At 34.1% G+C, this 22,160-nt stretch overlaps 1 protein-coding gene and 1 non-coding gene across 3 annotated transcripts in view; one reads left to right on the top strand and one right to left on the bottom strand.

Moving 5' to 3' along the window:
- LOC125833069 (uncharacterized) overlaps window positions 1-22,160 on the top strand; it is a 1,066,246-nt gene that overhangs the window by 721,847 nt on the left and 322,239 nt on the right. Inside the window, exon 10 of one of the 2 annotated variants that reach the window (XM_049512225.1) lies at window positions 8,103-8,114. The exons of the other annotated variant lie outside the window; for it this stretch is intronic. The gene's annotated coding sequence lies outside the window, so the exon portion shown is untranslated. Of the gene's footprint in view, window positions 1-8,102; window positions 8,115-22,160 lie in introns of those variants that run through there. 2 annotated transcript variants of the gene reach the window in all.
- On the bottom strand, window positions 17,548-17,689 carry LOC125833088 (small nucleolar RNA Z247). Its single transcript, XR_007443286.1, has one exon. It is a non-coding gene; the product is annotated as a small nucleolar RNA Z247 (small nucleolar RNA).

The raw sequence follows: 22,160 nt of genomic DNA, 5'->3' as shown, positions 1-22,160 counted from the left end.
AGTGACGAAAATATCCGTCAATATAATATTTTGTAAATATATATATTTATTTGAAAGTGATGGATGTTATAATCCGTCACTAATTCCGTTGCAATTCTTTTAAAGTGATATATTCTTAATTAGGGCACAAAATATTCACACTCTCACACTCACACTCCCGTAACATTTCAGAGATGAAGCTCTAAAACTCTAAGCCTCCATCTCTGAAACTCCATTTCGATTTCAAACTCCATCTCGAAGCTGGTAACACTCGAAGCTCTGAAGCAAGTCTCCATCTCGAAGCTCTAAAGCAAGTCTCCATCTAGAAAGGTAAGCGCTCAAACTCCATTTCGATTTCAAAGCTTCAGTTTCCCCAAATGGATTTGTTGGTTCAGATATCAAAGGGAATCAATTTCCCAAGATGGGTTTATCAAGAACTAGTTATAAAATCAAAACCCTAGCTCCAATTTGTAGTATTTCAACATCTAGGCCAACTTTGATTTTGACAACTTTCAACTCTTTCTCTCTGAAAAATTGGAACCCCCACTAGGAATTTCGGTCAGATTCCTGCATTAGGATATCAGATTAACTCGACATACCATTATTTTCTAGTTGCAAAATATGAACCCTAACTAGGAATCGTTTCACTCGACCACTAAAAATAGAGATTTTAGTCGTTTGGGTGTTATGAAAATATGGTATTTTAACTATGAACTCTTTCCATTTCGTTTAGCTTGAAGTAAGATTGGTAATTTCTCTAGAAATTTGAAATTTCTGAAAATAGAGGTTTTTTTAGAAGTAAAGTTTTTTGAAAATAGGTGTTAAAGTTCAAGCAAGCATCTAGGGTTAGGTACAAGCATTTTACATTGATTTCACACTGATTTGTTTTAGTTTTCTACTGCAGGTAACTTTTATTGTTTGACTATTCACTACCAACTCATTCTCTGTAAAAGGTATCTCTCCTTTTCTCACCTGCACAATATCTTTCTTTTTTTCAGAAAAATGTGTTGATATAAATTTTCTGTTTATACTTTTGTTTGGGTTCATTTTTTGGTGATAAATAATGTTAGTGTAATATTGAATCTAGTGTTAAAAAGTTGTTTATTGTTGATTTTGGTATTCTGATTTAAGATCATTTGAACTTGTGTGGTATACAACATCTTTTTGTTTTTTCGATTGATATTCTAAAGTGGTTCTTTATGTTTTTCTCACTTTAAATGTACTATGAGTGCTCTTGCTGGTAGTGATCTGGAAGTTATGGTTGTTATTCCCAATGATCAGTGATAGAGCTAAAGATTGGGTTAAACGTAATGCCACGCATTACAATTAAACTTGACTTATTTTATGGTTTATATTGATGATTTGTGCCGCTAAATAAGCATTTGTTTGAAGAGTGGACTTTCTGGTGCTTTTTCTTGTTGTAAATTGAAGGAGTGATACTATGGTTCAAACTCTTTCTTGCCAGTTATGAATATGTATTAAAGGAGCTTAGAAAGAAAAATAATTATTTCCTCCGAGAGTTTATTAAAATAGCCTCTCTATCTAAACCAAGAATATTAGATTAGACATTTAATAATCATCAAATTTTTATGTTCAAGGAGAGAATGATCAGTTTATACACTATAAAGTCTAGGCTAGATGTGGTAAAATGAGTTGTTGCTGAAATAAGTGATGTGAAGCTTCAATAACATGTAATATAATGAAATAAAGGATTTCTCAAAGTGCTAAAATAAGCCTCAATATTCTGTTGAAATAAGGAACTTCTTAGAGTGCATTTATAAACGACATTGGATAATCTAATGTTTCATGTTGAAATAAGCTAGCCTCAATTAAAGCTGACGACTCCTAGAAGCTGACATTATCAGTTGTAGAATTGTCTGAAATCAATTCTGGTTACCTGCCAGAAAATCAATACATCATTGCTTTTTCAGTTTAAGTTCATCAGTGTCTTGCTTCTCTGCCAAGTGTTTAGAAGTTGATGATATAAAGAAGCAAGAGTATTTGAAGTTTCTTGCACAAAGCTCAACCTATGCAACACAGGTAATGAAACAGTAGCTTTCTCGGCTTGCAATATGCTAGTCATTGGTCAATTCTGAGCAGTTTGTGTTGCTGATAGTAAGTAGACAATGAATTTCAGTTATCTCTGAGTTGGTTCTACTAAAGGCATGGACATTTTTAACTTGATCATCATTAATATTGTCCATGAAAGATTCAGATTTATTTGATTGGAAGTAACTTTTGATAAATGCAAACATTTACTGCTATTATGCTTAGCTGAGGATTCTGCATGGAGACAACATGAGAGTTGTATGTTTTCCTGGAAACTACTTAGTGTGTACCTTCTATGTTATGTCAGTAATGGCTCTTTTCATTAAGCAATCTAAAGATCTAGAAATTGGAATGCTAAAATCCTGATGGTTTGACTTGGATGGTTAATGGTTTCATGGGAAATGTGCAGAAATGGTTTTTGGCAGGACGAAGTAAAGATATTTTTGAAGTAGTCTTCGCTGAGATCAGTTTCTTCTATTCACTTTTAATTTTTAATAATTCCTTCTGTTTTATATTGAGCAAGTAATATCTACGACTTAATCTTGTCTACATATCATCTAAAGCCTAAGGTACTGAAGTGTTTAAATGTTGCAGGTATTTGCTGCTGTAATTACCAAGACAATTTAATGTTTAAATGTTGTAGGTATTTGCTGTCATAACCTCAGAATCAAGATCTGGTTGATATTCTCTAGAAGTAAGTCTTGCTCTTCATTTCTATCTCTGCTTTAGCTTAAGAATTAAGTCCCGAGGTATTTACTTTACTGAATCTAATAGTGGGTGCTTAAAATGTTGCAGGCCCCTACTGTTATAACATCATCATCAGGGTCTAGTTGATATTCGCTTGAACTAAGCTTCACTTTTCATTTCTATCTTTGATTTAGCTCAAGATTTAAGTTCCGAGGTATTTTGTTTACTCAATCTAACAATGATGAAGATTGTTGCCATTATCTTGAGACTATTCGAGTTAGAGCTTTTTTTTTAAGAGATTAGTGAAAAGTTTGGAGAATTCTTATTCTGTTGTTGTGGGTGTTTCTGTGATTAGTTCTTGCTGGAGGAATACATTCTAAATTTTAACTTGTTTGTTGATTTTATTTTCTAGAAAAATGCATTCTAGACTTTTACTTTTTCTTTGGTTTTATTTGCTAGAGGAATTGTTGTACTTATAGAGGAAAGTCATGTGATTTTCTTAAAAATTGTCTTTTTGAAATAAAGATTCTTGCCAACTGCTTATTCAGTAGATTAAATTATTAACCAAATCAAATCAAAACAACTACATAGTCATCAAGAACCTCTAAGATTAAATTTATTAGCTAACTGCTTGTTTAGTAGAAAGTTTTTCATGTAATGTGTTTCTGTTTGTTGTTGATGAAATGTAGTATTGGCTCCAAATTCTTTTCTTGCTCTAGTTTTTCACACACTGGAAAGTGTTGTTTGTACTGTAAATTAACTGTAATGCTTCAATCCCTTTTGTTTGTCATCAATTTTGTGAGATTAATAGAGTAATTAGATAGTTTCAATAAGTTCACTGTAACTAGAATGCTTCAGTAAGTTGATTTGAATTAGAATGTTTTAATTGTTCTATAAGTTGACTAAAATTAGAATGTTCCAACAACTGTTTTGTAAGTTGATTATAATTAATAATTGCTTTAATAGTTCATAAGTTTTTTTAAAGTCTGCATAGTGAAGAACTTTAGAAATTGTTCTTGCTTTGCTAATATGCATGTTTTGTTCGAATTTGATGAATATGAATGAGAGTACCTTCTGGTCCATGGTTTGTGCTTGTTACTAATTTTTTTTTGTAAATTTAAACATTATTAGGAACAAGAATAATCTAGAGCGTGGTTGGATGTATGATAGGTTGGATGGCCGAGGGGCTATAAATTCTAGTTTCGTAATTGGAGTGGATAAATTTATCCAATTTGCATGTTCGCAACAGAATCGCATGAGCGGTAATAAAGTTAGATGTCCATGTAAAAAATGTCACAACTTTAAGTTCATGGATGTTGAAACGATTAAGCATCACCTTTATAAGTCTGGATTTGTTGATAACTATTTTATCTGGAAGCATCAAGGAGAAAAAAATGTGATTGGTGAGATTTCTTCTGATCAGGATTTGAATGGTGGTGCTACACCTGAATTAGGATATGATAATCCATACCGTCAAATGATTTTTGATGCAGCTGGTCCTAACTTTCCCCAAGGTTCAAGTTGGCAATCTTTTAGCAATATTGAACCTGAGTCGTCTCATCCTTGTGAACCTTCAATGGAGGAAGATCCTAATCCCGAGTCCCAAAAATTATATGATTTGCTACAAGCAGCTGATGCAAAATTGTATCCTGATTCTTCCCTCTCTCAACTTGTTGTTATCTCTCGAATGTTAAATATTAAAATGGAGAACAATATGTCACAGAGAGGTTATAACCAAATGATGCAATTGTTGAAAGAGGCTTTACCTGAAGATAACATAGTGCTTGATAGCTACTATCAGACCAAGAAGGTAGTGCGTAGCTTGGGTTTACCAGTTGAAAAGATTGATTGTTGTGAATTAGGATGTATGTTGTATTGGGGTGATAATGAACACCTTACATCTTGTACATTTTGTGGCCATGATAGATACAAGCGTCGTATTGGCTCTCGTAAGAGGAAATTGATCCCTTACAAGAAAATGTATTATTTTCCTTTGATTCCTAGATTGCAAAGATTGTATGCATCCCATGCTACAGCTGTCGACATGAGATGGCATCATGAGCATACAAAAGAGGATGGTGTAATGCGTCATCCATCAGACTCTGAGGCTTGGAAGCACTTCAATGACACTCATCCTTTTTTGGCTGATGAACCAAGAAATGTAAGGTTGGGGTTATGTACTAATGGTTTCCAACCATTTAGTCAGTCTGGGAGCAAATACTCTTCATGGACAGTGATTGTCACACCTTATAATTTACCTCCAGGAATGTGTATGAAAGAGGCTTATATGTTCTTAACAGTCATTGTTCCGGGGCCAAACAATCCCAAACATAAAATTGATGTTTATTTGCAGCCTCTAATAAAGGAATTGACTTTTTTGTGGGAGACAGACGTGGAAGCATTTGACATCTCAAAAAAGCAAAACTTTCAACTAAGGGCAGCTTTGATGTGGACAATCAGTGACTTTCCCGCATATTCTATGTTATCGGGATGGAGTACTGCAGGTAAGTTAGCATGTCCCTATTGTATGGAGGAAACACAATCCTTTAGATTGAACCATGGTAAGAAAACATCATGGTTTGATTGTCATCGGATGTTTCTTGACCAATATCACCCATTTAGGAGAGATCGTAAGAACTTTCTTAAAGGCAAAACTGTCCAAAGATCACCACCTCCCTATAGAACAGGAGAGGAAATATTGAATCAAATTTGTGATTTGGACATAAGAAAAGTAACAGAGTTAGATGCAGAACAACTCAATCGAAGAATATGCAAGTCTTGCGGATGGAAAAAGAGAAGCATCTTTTGGGATTTGCCTTATTGGAGATCTAACATGATTCGACATAATCTTGATGTCATGCATATTTAAAAAAATGTCTTTGATAATGTGTTTAACACAGTTCTTAATTTTGATGACAAAACCAAAGACAATCCACAATGACGTCAAGATATGGTAGAGTATTGTGATTGACCTCAATTGGAAAGGATAGTAATGGAAAATATCCCAAAGCTGTATATACGATAGACAAGGAAGCAAGAGCTGTCTTGTTCAATTGGGTGAAAGGCTTAAAGTTTCCAGATGGGTATGTTTCCAATTTGGGTAGATGTCCAGACACAAATGCGAAAAGGATATTTGGCATGAAAAGTCATGATTGTCACGTGTTCATGCAACGACTATTGCCTATTGCCTTTCGCGAACTACTTCCTAGTAATGTGTGGCAAGCACTTACAGAATTGAGCTTATTTTTCAAAGATCTTACTTCTACAACTCTACGAGTTGAAGACATGGAGAGATTAGAGAGAGACATCCCACAAATCTTGTGCAAGTTAGAACGTATATTTCCTCCTGGATTCTTTGACTCAATGGAACATCTTCCTGGACACCTTCCATATGAAGCAAGGATAGCTGGACTTGTACAATATCGATGGATGTACCCTTTTGAAAGGTAAATGTAAAACTTTATATAAAATTCGTGACTAGTATGCTATATATTTTTATCTTATAATGTAATGGTCCATACATGTTATATATTTAGGTATCTAGGAACTCTTAAAAGGATGATTGGAAATAAAGCTAGTGTTGAGGGTTTCATTTGTGAAGCATACTTGATGACAGAGTCAACACAACTATTTTCTCATTATTTTGAACCTCATGTCATGACACGTAATCATAACGTGGACCGTAATGATGATGGTGGGGATAAGGAAGATATTGAAGGAAATTTATCAATATTCTCCCATCCAGGTCGACTATGGGGAGAAGCAAAAAAAAGGGATTTATCCCTTGAAGAAATCAAGGCTGCCCAAACTTATATCTTACTAAATTGTGAGGAGGTTGACCCGTTTGTGAGGTAACAAAAGTTAATTTTATTTTCTTAATAATATAAACATATCCTTATATCACGACTTTTCAATTTAACTTATTTTGTTGTAATGAAGTATGTTCATGCAACGTTTGCTAGAAGAATTTCCGAATCTATCTCAGGGTCAAATAGACGAGAGTCTTGAAGCAAATTTCTCTATATGGTTCAAGGAATTTGTGAGTATTGTGAAATTATCTTTTATACAATGACATGCTTAAATTTAGTTTTAAATTTTACTATGTCTTACATTTTAAAAAAATAGGTCCAATGCAATCCCATTGAGAATGAATTCTTGCGTAGTCTTGCTCGTGGACCATTAATAGACGCTACATGTTATTCTGCGTATTTTGTTAATGGATACAAATTTCACACAGAATGTCATGGTAGCACAAGATCAACAATGAATAGTGGAGTTTGTATCTCGGATCCAAATTTTGGTGATTATTATGGAAGGATAAAAGAGATAATACAAGTGGAATACCGTGAAGCACCTTTAAAGCAAACTGTATTATTCAAATGTGAATGGTTTGACCCAACTATGGATGTTGGTGTTAAAAGGCACAATCAGTACAAATTGGTTGATATTAACCATCGTCGTCGATATAAAAAATATGAACCTTTTATTCTTGCAATGCAAGCAACACAAGTGTGTTATGTACCTTATCCTAGTAAGAAAAAGGACAAGGATGATTGGGCAGCTGTACTGAAGGTCAAACCTCGAAATGTTATTGAATTGCCTAATGAGGAAGTGGCAACAGTTTCAGAAGTAAATGTTCCATTTCAAGTTGAAGAAGTTGAAGTCCACGAGATAGATATGACTGTTTCCATTGATGAAAACATACTCTTAAATGATCCAAATGGAGATGTAATTGAAATGGATGAACCCATTGATGATGGATTATTGCAAGAGAATCATGAAATCCACATAGAGTCCACAGAAGAAGAGTATGAAACTGAGGAAACTGAGGAGAATGAGGATGAGGAAGAGGAAGAGTTTGAAGAAGACAGTGACTAGTGTTTGATCATCTGCTATTGTATTTTCACTATATTTTTTTTGTTTCTAATTTTCAATCGAGGATAATCTGCTGTAGTTTCTGCTTTTCAATTTAGGATTTTTAAAAGAAATAGCTCTTGGCTTTGAACTATGTGTGTTCTATTTCTAATTTCAATGTGGTTTCTAACTATGCATTCTTATAATTACTAATAGTTAATATTGATGCCTTATAAAGAAGTGCTCAAACAAGTAACCTCTTTGGGAGACTTATTGTTATGTAAATTCTTGAGCTCAATAGATCATTTGTTTTAAATGAATGACATTACTTGATTGTGATTGTGTAACAATCAGGTTCTGGAGCCTTATCAGAAGCAAAATCCAAGCCTTTTAAAAGGCTTCTCCCTTTCCCTAATGTCATCATCTGTGATTGTGTCCAAATTTTCAAAATGTGTAACAATCAGGTTCTAATGCTCATTCTTTGTGTAAAGCTTCTGATAGAAGTTCATGATCCCTTTACTCTTGTTACTCTTGTTATAGATAACTATGTTACTCTTGTATTTCCAGGTACCAATTTTTTCACTTGATCAACAAGCTCTTACAGAGACAGTTTTAATATTTCAGCATTGTTCCACTTAATCTCATTATTATGGATTATGTTTAATTTTATTTTGTATCTATCATGATCTAACAACAATGTTATATTTGTTAATAGGTATGGCTCGAGGCAGAGGTCGTGGAAAATCCTCAGGTAGGAGTAATCCTGCTATACGTGTAAGCATGCCAACTATTCCCAAGCCCACTATAGTTTCTCCTCAGCAAGGTGGTACCCCAACCAATATTGAAACGACAACTCAAAGTATCAGCCCAATCATCTCTGAGACACCTCCAGCTACATCAAATCAGAGTAACCAAATAGGTCAGGGTTTTTCTACTCAGAGCAACTCAACAGGTCGTACCAATACAGTTGCTGAATGTGAATCCAACAGTAGCCATACAAGGACCCTTGTCTTTCTAACTTCTGCAGGGTTAGTCCATTCTTTTGATTTTATTCCTAAACTTGTTTCTACTTACTACATTGAACAAATTGAAGATATTTGGATAGGATTTCACTATCACATTACCAACTTCTGGTCCTTTAAGCATAATATTTAATCTAGAGAACATGACCTCTTGTCTATTGAATGTGCTAAAAAAAAAGTTTATTTTTCTATTTTACTACCTGTATATTTTGTTTATATAGGATGGAACCTTCTCAAATATGCTCTAGTTTCATATCCAAGTCTTTCAAAAGTGATGTTGATTCCAATGGAATCAATTGGAAAGGTGTCTCAACTGATGTAAGATATGGTTATTTTGGAGAATTCAAGGTATAACTTTTCATCGTAAGTGAGTTTAGAAAGTGTATTAACATATATAGATAGGACATTAATGTATTACTTTCAAAACTTATTTCAGAAAAAATTTTACTGGGATGTTTCCATTAGTGAAAATGAAGTGAAAAGACACTGGATGGTTAAGGCAGCACTGAAATACAGGAATTTCATTTCTAAAATAAAAAAAAGGAGGAGTTAAGCCAGGTTATGTACCAGAAAATGTGTGGGAAAGATGGATGCAACTTTGGGGAAGTGAAAAGTGTATTAAAAAGTCATAAATTCATTCAAAAAATCGTCGTGGCGGCCATGAAACTACTGTTGGGACTCACACAGGCGTCTCTATTTCAATTGGTGAACATCGCAGGAAACTTGTGAGTATATATATTTTACAAACTCTATAACTAACATCTTCTATTGTATGATATTTATAACGTGATTTCTTTTGTATAGGCTATTGAAAAAGGTCGAGATCCAACACCAATTGAATTACATTTGCATGTTCATACACATGGTCATGATGGAAAATCATATGTTGGTGAGCGTTCTCGAATTGTCCATGTAAGTCTAAAACTTGGAGGTGTTTCGGTTCTTTCCTACTGTAGTTTCTGGTGCAATTTTAGTCATGTTTTAAATTGTATCTGTTGCTGCTGTAAAGTATAATTCTGGTGATGTTTTGAGACTTTTCGATGCAATTTTAGTGTTCTTTTGATGCGATTCTAGTGTCATTTTTGTGTGACTCTAGTGCAGTTGTTTTTGGTGCAATTATAGTTCTGTTTTAGAGAGAACCTACTGCTACTGTTTTGGTGTAATTTGATTGCTGTTTTGAAGCTTTCCGGTGCAATTTTAGTGTTGTTTTGGTGTGATTCTAATGTTGTTTTACTATGACTCTAGTGCAGTTGTTTTTGGTGCAACTCTAGTCCTGTTTTAGTGAGAATCCGTTGTTGCTGTTTCAGTGTAATTCATGTGTTGTTTGAGGCTATTCTGGTGCAATTTTAGTGTTGTTTTGGTGTTATTCTAATGTCATTTTAGTGTGAATCTAGTGCAGTTCTGATGTTGTGTAATTCTGATGTTGGTTGGGTAATTTTCGAGTGTTTCTGATGCTGTTTGGGTAATAGAAATTAGTTTGTTTTGAAGTTCTGTGTGAGTTCAAGTACGATCTTTATTCTGCAATTCAAACGAGTTCAAAATTGTAGGTCTAAGTTAATTACTACAACTTATAAACAACACTTCATAGACCAGCTAATATAAGTTGCACTGTCCTTCTTTCATTGCATTTTCCTTGCAATAATTATCTACTAATTATACAATGCACTAGAGTATTATATGCATATAGAAACCAGATAACTGACTAATTAGGGAAATTATTAACTGACTAATCAGGGAAATTACAGTACAAAGGCCAGTGATAGTGGACTGTAATTTATTTTAGCTTAATTAATTATATTGCTTTAATGATGGACATATCAATGAGGACAAAGAACGGGGGCCAGTTGCAAAAAGATCTGTACCAACGTTAAAAACTTATGTATCTTTCTGCATTTTCCTTCAAAATTTGTTTTGTTCCCTTTCTGTAATGCTTTCTCATTTTCTCTACTTATTATAGGAAAAATATGAAGAAATATTACGGGAAAACACAGTGTCTCAAACTGATATTGATCAATGTGAAGCATATTACCAAGCTGCGGGGGGAGAAAAGAAAAGAAGAATATACGGTCTTGGATCTGAAGCAAAAGATTACTATGGGCAGAATCTTTGTGGCTCATCATCATTACCACCTCCATTTTCTCAATCAACATCGATAACAAATATGGACGATTTTGTAAAGCAAATGATGCCTGCACTAACTAGTCATCTTGTTCCTATTATTGTTCAGCAGGTGCAAGCATCGATTACTCCATCCGGGAATCCATCGATTGTGACACCCATAGTGCCTCCCGCTACTAATGTGGATGAGGTTGATCCCTCAATTTCAAGTGACAATCGTATCCCTTAGTCTCCCACAACTTTAGTTCTTGGTAATGTCATACTTTTTGGAAACTACAAATTGCGTAGTAACATTTTGATGAACGTAGGTTTATTTAAGAGTACTTGATAGTTTTCTTTGGATATTTTAAACCAAAAATATGTGGTTTTGGAGTTTTCTATTTATATATTATGAATCGTCTATGAGTATTATATTATACGTTTGTTATTTTTAGAGTATTTAGTAATTTTAATTTAATTTATTTCAGCAGTACATATTTAAAATAACCAAATCAAATAATTTTTAGCAACAAATTTAGAGACTATTATTCGGTCGTTGCTATGAAAAGAATGTTGGCGACGGATTAGTGACGGATTATTAAAGGCCTAATATGTTTTAACAGAATATGTTGCGACGAAAATTTCGCTGCAAATTTATCCAAAATGACGAAATGAATTATGAAATTAGCAACAAAACTATATAAATATAATGACGAATCAGTCCGTCGCTAACAAGTGGCAACGAAAATCTTTCGTCACTATCACGTCACTAAACTTGTGACGGAACTCATTTTTTCGTCTTAGAACTATGAAATTAGCAACAAAATTATATAAATATAATGACGACTAAGTCTGTCGCTAACATATGGCGACGGAAATGTTTCGTCACTACGACGTTGCTACACTTGTGACGGAACTCATTTTTTCGTCACTAAGAGCTTACTAACGAGCGTTATAGCAACAGTCAATAATCCGTTGCTAATCCGTCACTAATCATGATTAGTGACGGACTTTCATTAGATAGTGACGGATTGTGTCCGCCGGTAAACACTGTTTTTTTGTAGTGCACTAAACAAGCCTTGTTTCGCTCAATGGAGCCATCAGGATTGAGTTTCAACTTAAAAATTCATTTGCATCCAACAACATTTTTGGCCGCGAAACGGGACAAGCGACCAAATACCATTTTGCTGGAGGGAGTTGTACTCTTCTTGCATAGCCTTTCTCCAATTTGAGTCTTTGTTGGCTTGGGTAAAACATGTAGGTTCATATAGCAAGGTAGATGGCGGTAAAGGGTATTTTGTGGCAATGTGAGCTTGCGGAATTTGCCTTATGCATGGTTACCATATGATGAGGTACAATTTTTGTGGTCCGGGCAGCTGATGTTTGAGAATTTGTATGAACAATGGTTGTATCAATAGCTACTGGAAGATCATTAGTAAGTTAAATAGGAGGAATGGAATACGGAGACAGACCAAACGGGACCGAATGACACACCAGTGAGCTAGACGATGAACTTGGCAATGAAGGAGCTGACAAGATTGATGATAAAGTTGGCGAGGCAGCAACTATTATGGAAGGATCACTGGCAACAGTGGTTTGGGAAGAAGATATAATAGGAGCAACAATCGGCAAAGATATGATGACAATGGAATCGGAGGTCAGCCCTCTATTTGGAGTCAAAGATGAACTAGCAAAGGGAAATTGTTGTTAGAAAATGAGATATTTCTAGATGTCTTTTGTTTAATTGTTATTTTCTTAAATATTATGTTAAGTATGTAAAGGAAAGGTAGTCCTTGTTTTATGGAATAGGTTTTGTAAGAAAGTCAATAGTGGTTGGATATGTGTGGTCCTCTACTAACTTTGGAAAAGCTTATGTAGCTATATGTGTGTATGCTTTTAAAAAGTTGAATATATGAATGAAGATTTCCTGCTGCTGAACCTTTTTTTTTTCTCTAAAAGTTTCAAATCCTAACAGTGATATCAAGAGCCCTTCTTCTTGAGGGATCTGTGAAGGCAAGAAGGCTAAGGTTTTTTCTCCTTCTAAGGTGAGAGTAACATGGCATCCAACAACTTCTTGGGTGCAGGCCCTCCTATGTTTACAGGAGAAAATTATCACATATGGGTGATAAAGATGAAGGCTTATCTCAAAGCTCTTAGTCTATGGGAAACAATTGAAAGTGAAGATGATCCTCTTCCACTTGGACCAAATCCAACAGTTGCACAAATGAAGATTTATGAAGATGCGAAGTCAAGGAAACCCAAGGCTCTCACATGTCTTCATTAAGCACTTTTAGATGTGATTTTCACAAGAATAATGGCATGTGAAACACCTAAAGAAGTATGGGAGAATCTAAAAGAGGAGTTCGATGGAAGTGACAGAGTGAAGACTGTCAAACTCTTAACTCTCAAAAGAGAATTTGAGATGTTAAGGATGAAAGAAGGAGATACTGTGAAAGAGTATTCTGCCAAACTTGTGGAGATTGTAAACAAAGTAAGGTTGTTTGGTGAAACCTTTCCAGATTCAAGGGTGGTGGAGAAGATGATGATAAGCTTACCAGCAAGGTTCGAGTCTAAGATTTCAGCAATAGAAGAATCTTGTGATTTGAAGACTTTATTTGTGGCAGAACTGATCAGCAAGTTGCAAGCTCAAGAACAAAGATCAAGTATAAGAGATGAAGAAGTAGCAGAAGCGACATTTCAAGCACAACATAAAGGCAAACAGCCTATGAAGGGCAATAGAGGGATGGAAGGAGATAAATTAAAAAAGGGAAAACCAAGGAAGGAATCTTCAAAGAGAGGGAAGTTTCCACCTTGCAGCCACTATAAAAGAACCAATCATCAAGAAAAAGACTGTTGGTTCAAAGGAAAGCCACCGATTCAGTGTAGATTTTGTAGAAAGATGGGTCATATTGAGAAAAATTGCAGGGCCAGGCAGAATCAACCACAACAAAACCATGTGCAGCAGGTAAATTTTGTTTAAAAGTTCGAAAATGAAGAAGAAATCTTGTTTATGGCTTCTCATGTAGAAAACACAGCCAACAAATCCTCATGGTTCATAGATAGTGGATGTACGAGTCATATATCACGCAATGAGCTCTTGTTTCACACACTTGGCAAGTCATTCAAAGCTAAAGTTAGGATGGGAAATGGTGAAATGGTTGATGCACATTGAAAGGGTTCAGTTTCCTTTCAGACTACACAAGGTACAAAGTTTATACATGATGTGTTGTATGTTCCTTCTTTAGCATGTAACTTTTTAAGTGTGGCTCAAATGATGTCTAAAGGCTATTCCTTATTTTTTTAAGGACAAACATTGTTTGATTTTTGACTCCGAAGATAGTTTGATTGTTAAAGTAAGAATGGTGGATAAAACTTTTCCTTTAGATGGGAGGTTTGATAGTGCAAATTTTTCAAGTAAGGATGAGTCATGGTTGTGGCACAAAAGATATGGTCATTTTAACTATGCTACTTTAAAGTCTATGTATGAAAAGGGCTTGACTAAGGATTTACCTGAGATTCACTGTCTAAAGAAATTTGTGAGTCATGTCAGATGGGTAAGGTACACAGGAAATCATTTCCTAAAAGTGCTACCTGGAGGACAACTGAAAAACTTGAACTAGTTCACATTGATGTGTGTGGACCTATGCAGGCATCATCTTTGGGACACAATAAATATTTTGTGCTCTTTATTGATGACTTAACAAGGATGACTTGGGTGTATTTTCTGAGTAACAAGTCTCAAGTATTTTCAGTTTTCAAGAAATTTAGAGCTTTTGCGAAAAGACAAAGTGGTTGTAAGCTAAAGGCTTTGAGGTCGGACAATGATGGCGAATACACTTCAAATGAGTTCAATAAGTATTGTGAAGATATGGAGATTGATCACAAGTTGACAGTAAGCTATTCGCCCGAACAAAATGGAGTCTCGGAGAGGAAGAACAGAACAGTAGTTGAAATGGCAAGATGTTTGTTGTTGGAAAAGAAACTGCCACAGAGCTTTTGGGCAGAAGCTATTCATACTTCAATGTATTTGTTAAATAGGCTGCCAACAAAAGCCGTGGATGAAAAGACTCATATTGAGGCATGGAGTGGAATACAACCATCTGCCAAACATCTAAAAGTTTTTGGTTTGATATGCTATTCTCATGTTCCTTCTGTCAAAAGAAGCAAACTTGAACCAAAAGGTGAATTGGGGATCTTTATTGGTTATTCATCACAAGCCAAGGGTTATAGAGTTTTCAACTTGCAAACAAAAAGTATTTCAATCCGAAAAGATGTAGTCGTGGATGAGCATGCTTATTGGAACTAGGATAAGGAGCAAATTGAGAAAGATAATGCAGTTTTTCAGAACTTGAGTCCGCTGCCTGAAATCAAATCATTTGGGTCTGAAACTTTGGAAGAAGACGAAGAATCAGACGGGGAATCCTCACTTGATTCGCCAATTTTGAAGACAAGGTCTCTTTTCGAGATATATGAAAGATGTAATGTTGCAAACTCAGAACCAAATAGCTATCAAGAAGCATCAAGACATGAAGTTTGGATTGAAGCCATGAAGGAGGAGATTGGTATGATAGAAAAGAATGATACTTGGAAGTTGGTTGATAAACCCAAAAACAGAAATATGATCGGGGTGAAGTGGGTTTATAGAACCAAACTTAATCCAGATAGCTCAATTTATAAATACAAAGCAAGCTTTGTTATGAAAGGTTATGCACAAGTTGCAGGTCTGGATTATGGGGACACGTTTGCACATGTTGCACGACATGATACAATAAAGCTGTTATTTGCTTTGGCAGCTCAATCAAATTGGAAGCTGTATCATTTGGATGTGAAATCTGCATTCTTAAATGGACTGTTGCAGGAGGAGATATATGTTGATCAACTAGAAGGCTTTCAAGTTGTAGGAATGGAGGATAAAGTCTACCGACTTCATAAGGCATTGTATGGATTAAAGCAGGATCCTCGAGCATGGTACAGTAAGATTGATGATCATCTCATTCATTGTGGCTTCAAGAAAAGTGAAAATGAAGCCACTTTATATGTGAAGAGGGCTAAAGGAGGAGATGTGTTTGTGGTGTCACTCTATGTTGATGATCTTCTGGTAACATGAAGCAATAAAGCAATGGTGAATCAGTTTATGCAAGAAATGGGGACCAAGTTTGAAATGTCAGATTTGGGTGAAATGAGTTACTTTCTAGGAATGGAGATTTATCAAGCTACTGCTGGAATCTTTATTTCTCAAAGAAAATATGCATAGGATATTCTTAAAAGGTTCAAGATGGAGAGGTGCAAGTCTATACCGACTCCACTGGTTCACAATGAAAAGATTTTGAAGTTTGAAGGAGGTGACAGGGCTGATCCAACAGTTTATAGAAGTTTGATTGGTAGTTTGTTGTATTTGAAGTAACAAGACCCGATCTCATGTTCGCGACAAGTTTACTGTTGAGGCTTATGCAAGGTCCAAGTCAAGTTCATCTTGGTGTTGCTAAACGAACGTTGAGATATATCGAAGGAACTGCTAATTATGGTATTTGGTTTAAAAGGGAAGAGCCAGGGCAACTGATGGGTTATTCAGATAGTGATTGGGCAGGAAGCGTTGATGATATGAAAAGCACTTCTAGATATGCTTTTACACTTGGTTCAGGCATGTTCCTATGGAATTCAAAGAAGCAAGATGCGGTAGCTCAATCTTCTGCAGAAGCAGAACACATCGCCGCTGCTGGTGCAACTAATCAGGCTCTATGGTTAAGAAAGATTCTACGTGATCTGGAGCAAAATGACATTGAAGCTACTGTCATTAAGGTTGACAACAAGTCAGCAATATCTATGGCCAAAAATCCAGTGCAACATGATCGTAGCAAGCATATAAATGTGAAGTTTCACGCTATCAGCAGATTGCAGACATCATGACCAAGGCTCTTCCTAAGGGGAAATTTGAAGTTCTAAGGGCTAAGTTGAGAGTATCCAAGAAAAATCTCAAGGAGGAATGTTAGAAAATGAGATATTTCTAGATGTCTTTTGTTTAATTGTTATTTTCTTAAATATTATGTTAAGTATGTAAAGGAAAGGTAGTCCTTGTTTTATGGAATATGTTTTGTAAGAAAGTCAATAGTGATTGGATATGTATGGTCCTTTACAAACTTTGGAAAAGCTTATGTAGATATATGTGTGTGTGTTTTTAAAAAGCTGAATATATGAATGAAGATTTCCTGCTGCTGAACCTTATCTTTTTTTTTCTCTAAAAGTTTCAAATCCTAACAATTGTAACTCGCCAAAAACCACATGACGAGAAATATATATTCGGCCACTAGGGACATGTAAACATTTATAGCCCTTATGATTTCCACTATACCCTAAGAAAATACATTTTAAGAAGAGAAAAGGCTAGTTTGTGAGAGTTGTAAGGACAAAGGAATGGGAAGCACGTGCAGCCAAAAACTTTCACGAAATGATAATCAAGAACCTTGTTTGAATAACTTCTCATAATCTGAAACATTATTGAGCGAGGATGATGGGCAACAATTTATAGTGTAAACTATTGTAGCAAACACATGATCCCAAAAGATGCGAGGAAGGGAGGCATGCATGGGAGAGAAATGTTAAAACCCATTTCAACAATATGACGATGCTTTCTCTCGGCATTACCATTTTGTTCATGAGTATGGGGACAAGATAAGTGATGAACGATCCCCCCGACCCCGACCTCATCCTCGTCCAGACCTGCCACCATTAGCCTGATTATTATTTTAATTAGTTTGCTTCTTGAATGAATTATCATTGTTAGGATTATTGGATTGTCTAGTAGACAAGTTGGCTTGGCTGCCTAATCCTTGTTCCAAACTTGTCATCTGTTCCAAATGATACTTATGACTTAAAAGAAAGCCATGAAGATCAAACAATGAAATTAAATCCTCTCTAGCAATGAACGAGACAACCACATCATCATATTCTTGTCCAAGTCCTCCAAGAATATATAAGACAAGATCATCATCAGTGACGAGGTGTGTCGCAACACAAGATTATCGGCATAAGTCTTCATCTTTTGAAGATATTCTACCATTGATGAGTTTCCATTCTTTGTGGTTTGTAGTTGCAATCTTAGTTGCATTAACCTAGACTTGGATTGTAACGTAAACATTGTTGCAAGAGACTTCCAACAGTCTGAGATGTCGTATAATTGACTATTTGGGATAAAATCCCTTCGTTGAGGATTGAGAGAATCCAGCTCAATAAAATTTAGTCTTGTTTGATCCATAAATTGTACGCTGGATTGATAACCGCGCCATTTGAGGTTGCTTTGAAAGAGCCATTTGGAATTACCTTGGGAGGGCACATGTGTGTACCTTCGAAAGACTGAGTGACGTTGGTTGCGAATGGATTATGGGAAAGGGTTTGTGAGGTGATAGTGGTAATTGAAGGAAGTGCCATATTGAGATTTGAGTCTTTGTAGGGCTCTGATACCATGTAGAGATTTTATGAATATAATAAATATTGATTGTATTTCACAAAAGAGTTCTTCCTCAATATATTAAGGATGTTACAAAAAGTGTAGTTGAATATAATAACTCTCCAAGAGATGAACTATAAACATGAATTCTAATAGAACCCAATTACTACATAAACGTGTAACCTCACTATTATGATGTCCTAACAATATCATGTGTATGTAACTTGACTTCAATGGTTTATATATAAAGTGCTTTTCATATTTTGAAGTACCCTGTTTTAATATATTTTTCATACATTATACGAAAAAAAATATGTATTGCCAAAATGCATACAAAATTGAAAACTTCATATCAAATACACACCAAAAATAACCACAAGTGAGGTATATAATGTGTATAACTGGACTTAAATAGTTGAATACACAATATAAACACAATTCAGTTTGTATATACAATGAGTATAAATCTAGAATTTTAAGGCACAACTGATATGAATGCAAAATTTCAATCTTCATACCAAAATCATACCAACTTATAATTAATATTTTATTTATATAGTATGTATGTACAAGAGTGTGTTTAAAACAGAAACAAATGACACATCTCAAAAAATCATACTAAATTTAAACCAATAACAAACACAGATTGCATGCTTCATGCCAAATTAATACAAAAAAAGCATACAGTCATTTTTGGTATTCCATGAGTATAAATCTAGAATTTCAAGGTACAACTAATATGAATGCAAAATTGCAATCTTCATACCAAAATCAAACCAACTTATAACTAATATTTTGTATACATAATCTATATGTAAATAGACTTGAATTGTTCAATAAATAATAGGGAAATAATATAATCAACTAATATTGAAAAAAATCATATCTAATTTAGATAACTAATTTATTGTTCAATTAAAAAATCAATCAAAATTAATAACACTACATTCGCAGTTTATGCAAAACACAATAAAAGCAATACGGAGAAAGGCCTAAAATTCCCCTCAACTATTTGAATTGGTATAAAACTATCCCCATCCAATTTTCGACCCTCAAATAACCCTGATGTCAATATTTTGGCTCAAATATAGCTTTGTTTGTAATGGCCCACACTCATAAGCTGGATGGAAGGTAAATTTATATCAAATCTCAAGTTTAAGGGCATCTTAGACTCTTCTCCATTAAAATAATTTTAAATTACTTAATATATGGGCTCATATAATTTGCCTGATTTTGGGTTCCACTGTAAATAAAAAATAAAAAAAAGTAATCATGTACTAATGAGAAATAAAACAATGATGAAAATAGAAGAAAAATAACGATGACATTCATTTATAAATAATTAGTTCAAAAGAAGATGATTTAATTGAGCAACTATATACATATACTACTTTTTTTTTTGTATGTACCAAAAATAAAAAATAAAAGAATAAGAAAACTCTTTTTTCCTATCCACACCATGAAAATAATACAAATTAAAAGAATATGAACATATAAGTTCATTTCAAGTTTGAATTCTTGATATCCTAATTAAGAATAATAGATTAAAAATAGAGGGAATGAACTAGACAATTGGATAATTGATAGAAAATTTTAATTTATATCAATAAAAATAATAATCTTTTCTTAGATGATAATCAAATGGGTAAAGTATGAATTTCAGTTAGATCCCCAGTTATGAGACTGGTTATAATAAATTGGGAGTTAATTTGAAATAGGTCAATCGGAAGATATCATGAGATTAATATTTTTAAAATATTAATTTTTAGTGTATCACGTCAAAATATGAATCATATAACGTTTTTATTATTTATATGAGAAGGACTTAAATTTGGACCAATCATATTAGACATCATAATAAATAAATATTTAATATTTTATGGGAGCTGTTAAAAATAAGGGTAAATATGAGCCGAAGGTTTATATCGAGGGTGTTTTTGAGCCAAAAGGTTTACGTCAAGGGTATTTGGGGGCCAAAAGGTGAATAAAGAGTAATTTTGTACCAACTCAAATAGTTGCGGGGCATTTTAGGCCCTTCTCCAAAAGAAATATGTAATAAAAATTGATTTCTTTAAAATATATTCACAACATGTTTTTTCTTTTTTGTACTTGGAAATTTTTTAATATCCTTCACTCTTGTTCTAGTCTTTTATTTGTGACTTGTGAAATCTTGCCCTTTGATTCTTGTTCAGTGGGGTGTTATTCTTCTTCACATGTGTTTGAGTTAGTAAATCAAAACTTGGTGGCTATATCTCCTCATGTCTTTCTTGTTCAAGGGTTTGTTAGGAGTAAACATGGATTTTAATATTTTAGGCATGATATAAAAATCCAACAGAAAAAAATAAAAATCATATACAAATCACTTCAAGAAAACAAGAAAGACGAAACAAATAAGGTTGAATGTTGGATGATTTTCTTTGAAATCTGGAGAGAGGTTATGGAAGAAGATGGAGATAATTATGTAGGGAGAGAAAATTATGGTTAATTGAGTGTATATGGGGAGAAGTGTGTAAGTTGAATACAAATTTCTTAATGGGAAAATTAAGCAGAAAACAAACATATACTAGTTAATTAGCTAATATAGTTATAGTTTGAATTAATTACGGCTTGCAACTTAATTTTAGCTTTAATTATGTCACTTGTCCTCATTTATACATATACAAATACAAATCTCTCTCTCACACACACAGATATATATATATACAATTAGCCTCTCTCCAATCTTTGACCTTTCTCGCTTGCCTCTCTCCTCTCTCTCCCAATCTTGCTCGACTCTCCTCCCTCTCCCAATCTCTCTTGCCAGATATACAAATACATATGTATATCAGTTATATCTATACAATTATCTGACAGATATACATATACACTTCGCCTTTCTCCACCCACTTCCCTTTCTCGCTCGCCTCTCTCCTCCCTCTCCCGATCTCGCTCGCCTCCCTCCTCCCTCTCCCAATCTCGCTCGCCAGATATACAAATACAATTGTATACTAGTTACATATATACAATTATTTGACATATATACATATACAATTCGACAAATATACATATACAATTCGCCACTCTCCACTCTCTCGCTCGTCTCTCTCCTCCCTATAACATATAGCTACAAATTGTAATTAGCAAACTATAGTTATGGAGCGTAATTAAGCTATTTTTGAGTGGTTAATATGTGAAAGTTCCGTTTCTTAATTGTAGTAATGTATTTGAATAAGAAAAAGACACTCCTCTCTTTTCTCTCAACATTTAATTAACGCTAAAAATTAATAAAATATAATATAATATAATTTAATACAACTTTGTTAATATCTGTAATTAAAATGTTATTAGTAATAAGTATAAAATAATACATTTAAAAATTGTAATATACATTCTTAAATAAATATGTCACGTGATTTTTCCATTTAGTATCATCGTCGATAAATATTAATTAATCTCTTTCGATAATTATATACAGAGTATCCAATTTTTAAATATTACATGTCATTGCATCGTGACTTGTTATAAATACTACAGTCAGAGGCGGACTCACATGCACCCGACAACTTTTAAATTCTTTTCGTATATATGTATAGATAGTCTATAAAATGAAAGTATATTTAATTGTGCATCCTTATAATCAAAAGTAGTTTGGGGGCACTGGTTGAAGTCTCCACTTTAAAGTGCCACAACCTAGGTTCAAAACCTACGAAAGGTAGTATATTTTGGCCTTTAAAATCAGATTTTTCTCAAAAATTAACCTTTCTAAAAATTGTCTTTATTAATTACTCATTTTTGCCACCTCATCTGACCCCACCCTTAACCTTACCCTTGAGTCATTCTTAATCCCCATCCCCCACCCCCCCCCCCCAAATCTTCAAATCTTGGGTTCGCCTCTTACTACAACTTAAAGAAAAAAGTGATAGAAACTTATATTTTTTACTTTTTTTTTTTTTTTGTCTCAATTTATGTTTAAATTTTACTCAACCGAATTTCTTTTTTTTATAATAATTTTTCATATGCCTTTTAATTTTGTTAAGATTTTCAATTAT

Source organism: Solanum verrucosum, unplaced genomic scaffold, assembly GCF_900185275.1.
Source record: "Solanum verrucosum unplaced genomic scaffold, falcon-dt-bn FXZP01000041.1, whole genome shotgun sequence".
Taxonomy (NCBI): Eukaryota; Viridiplantae; Streptophyta; class Magnoliopsida; order Solanales; family Solanaceae; genus Solanum; species Solanum verrucosum.
Note: the sequence above shows the minus strand (reverse complement) of the source record. Positions and strands in the feature narration are given on the sequence as shown.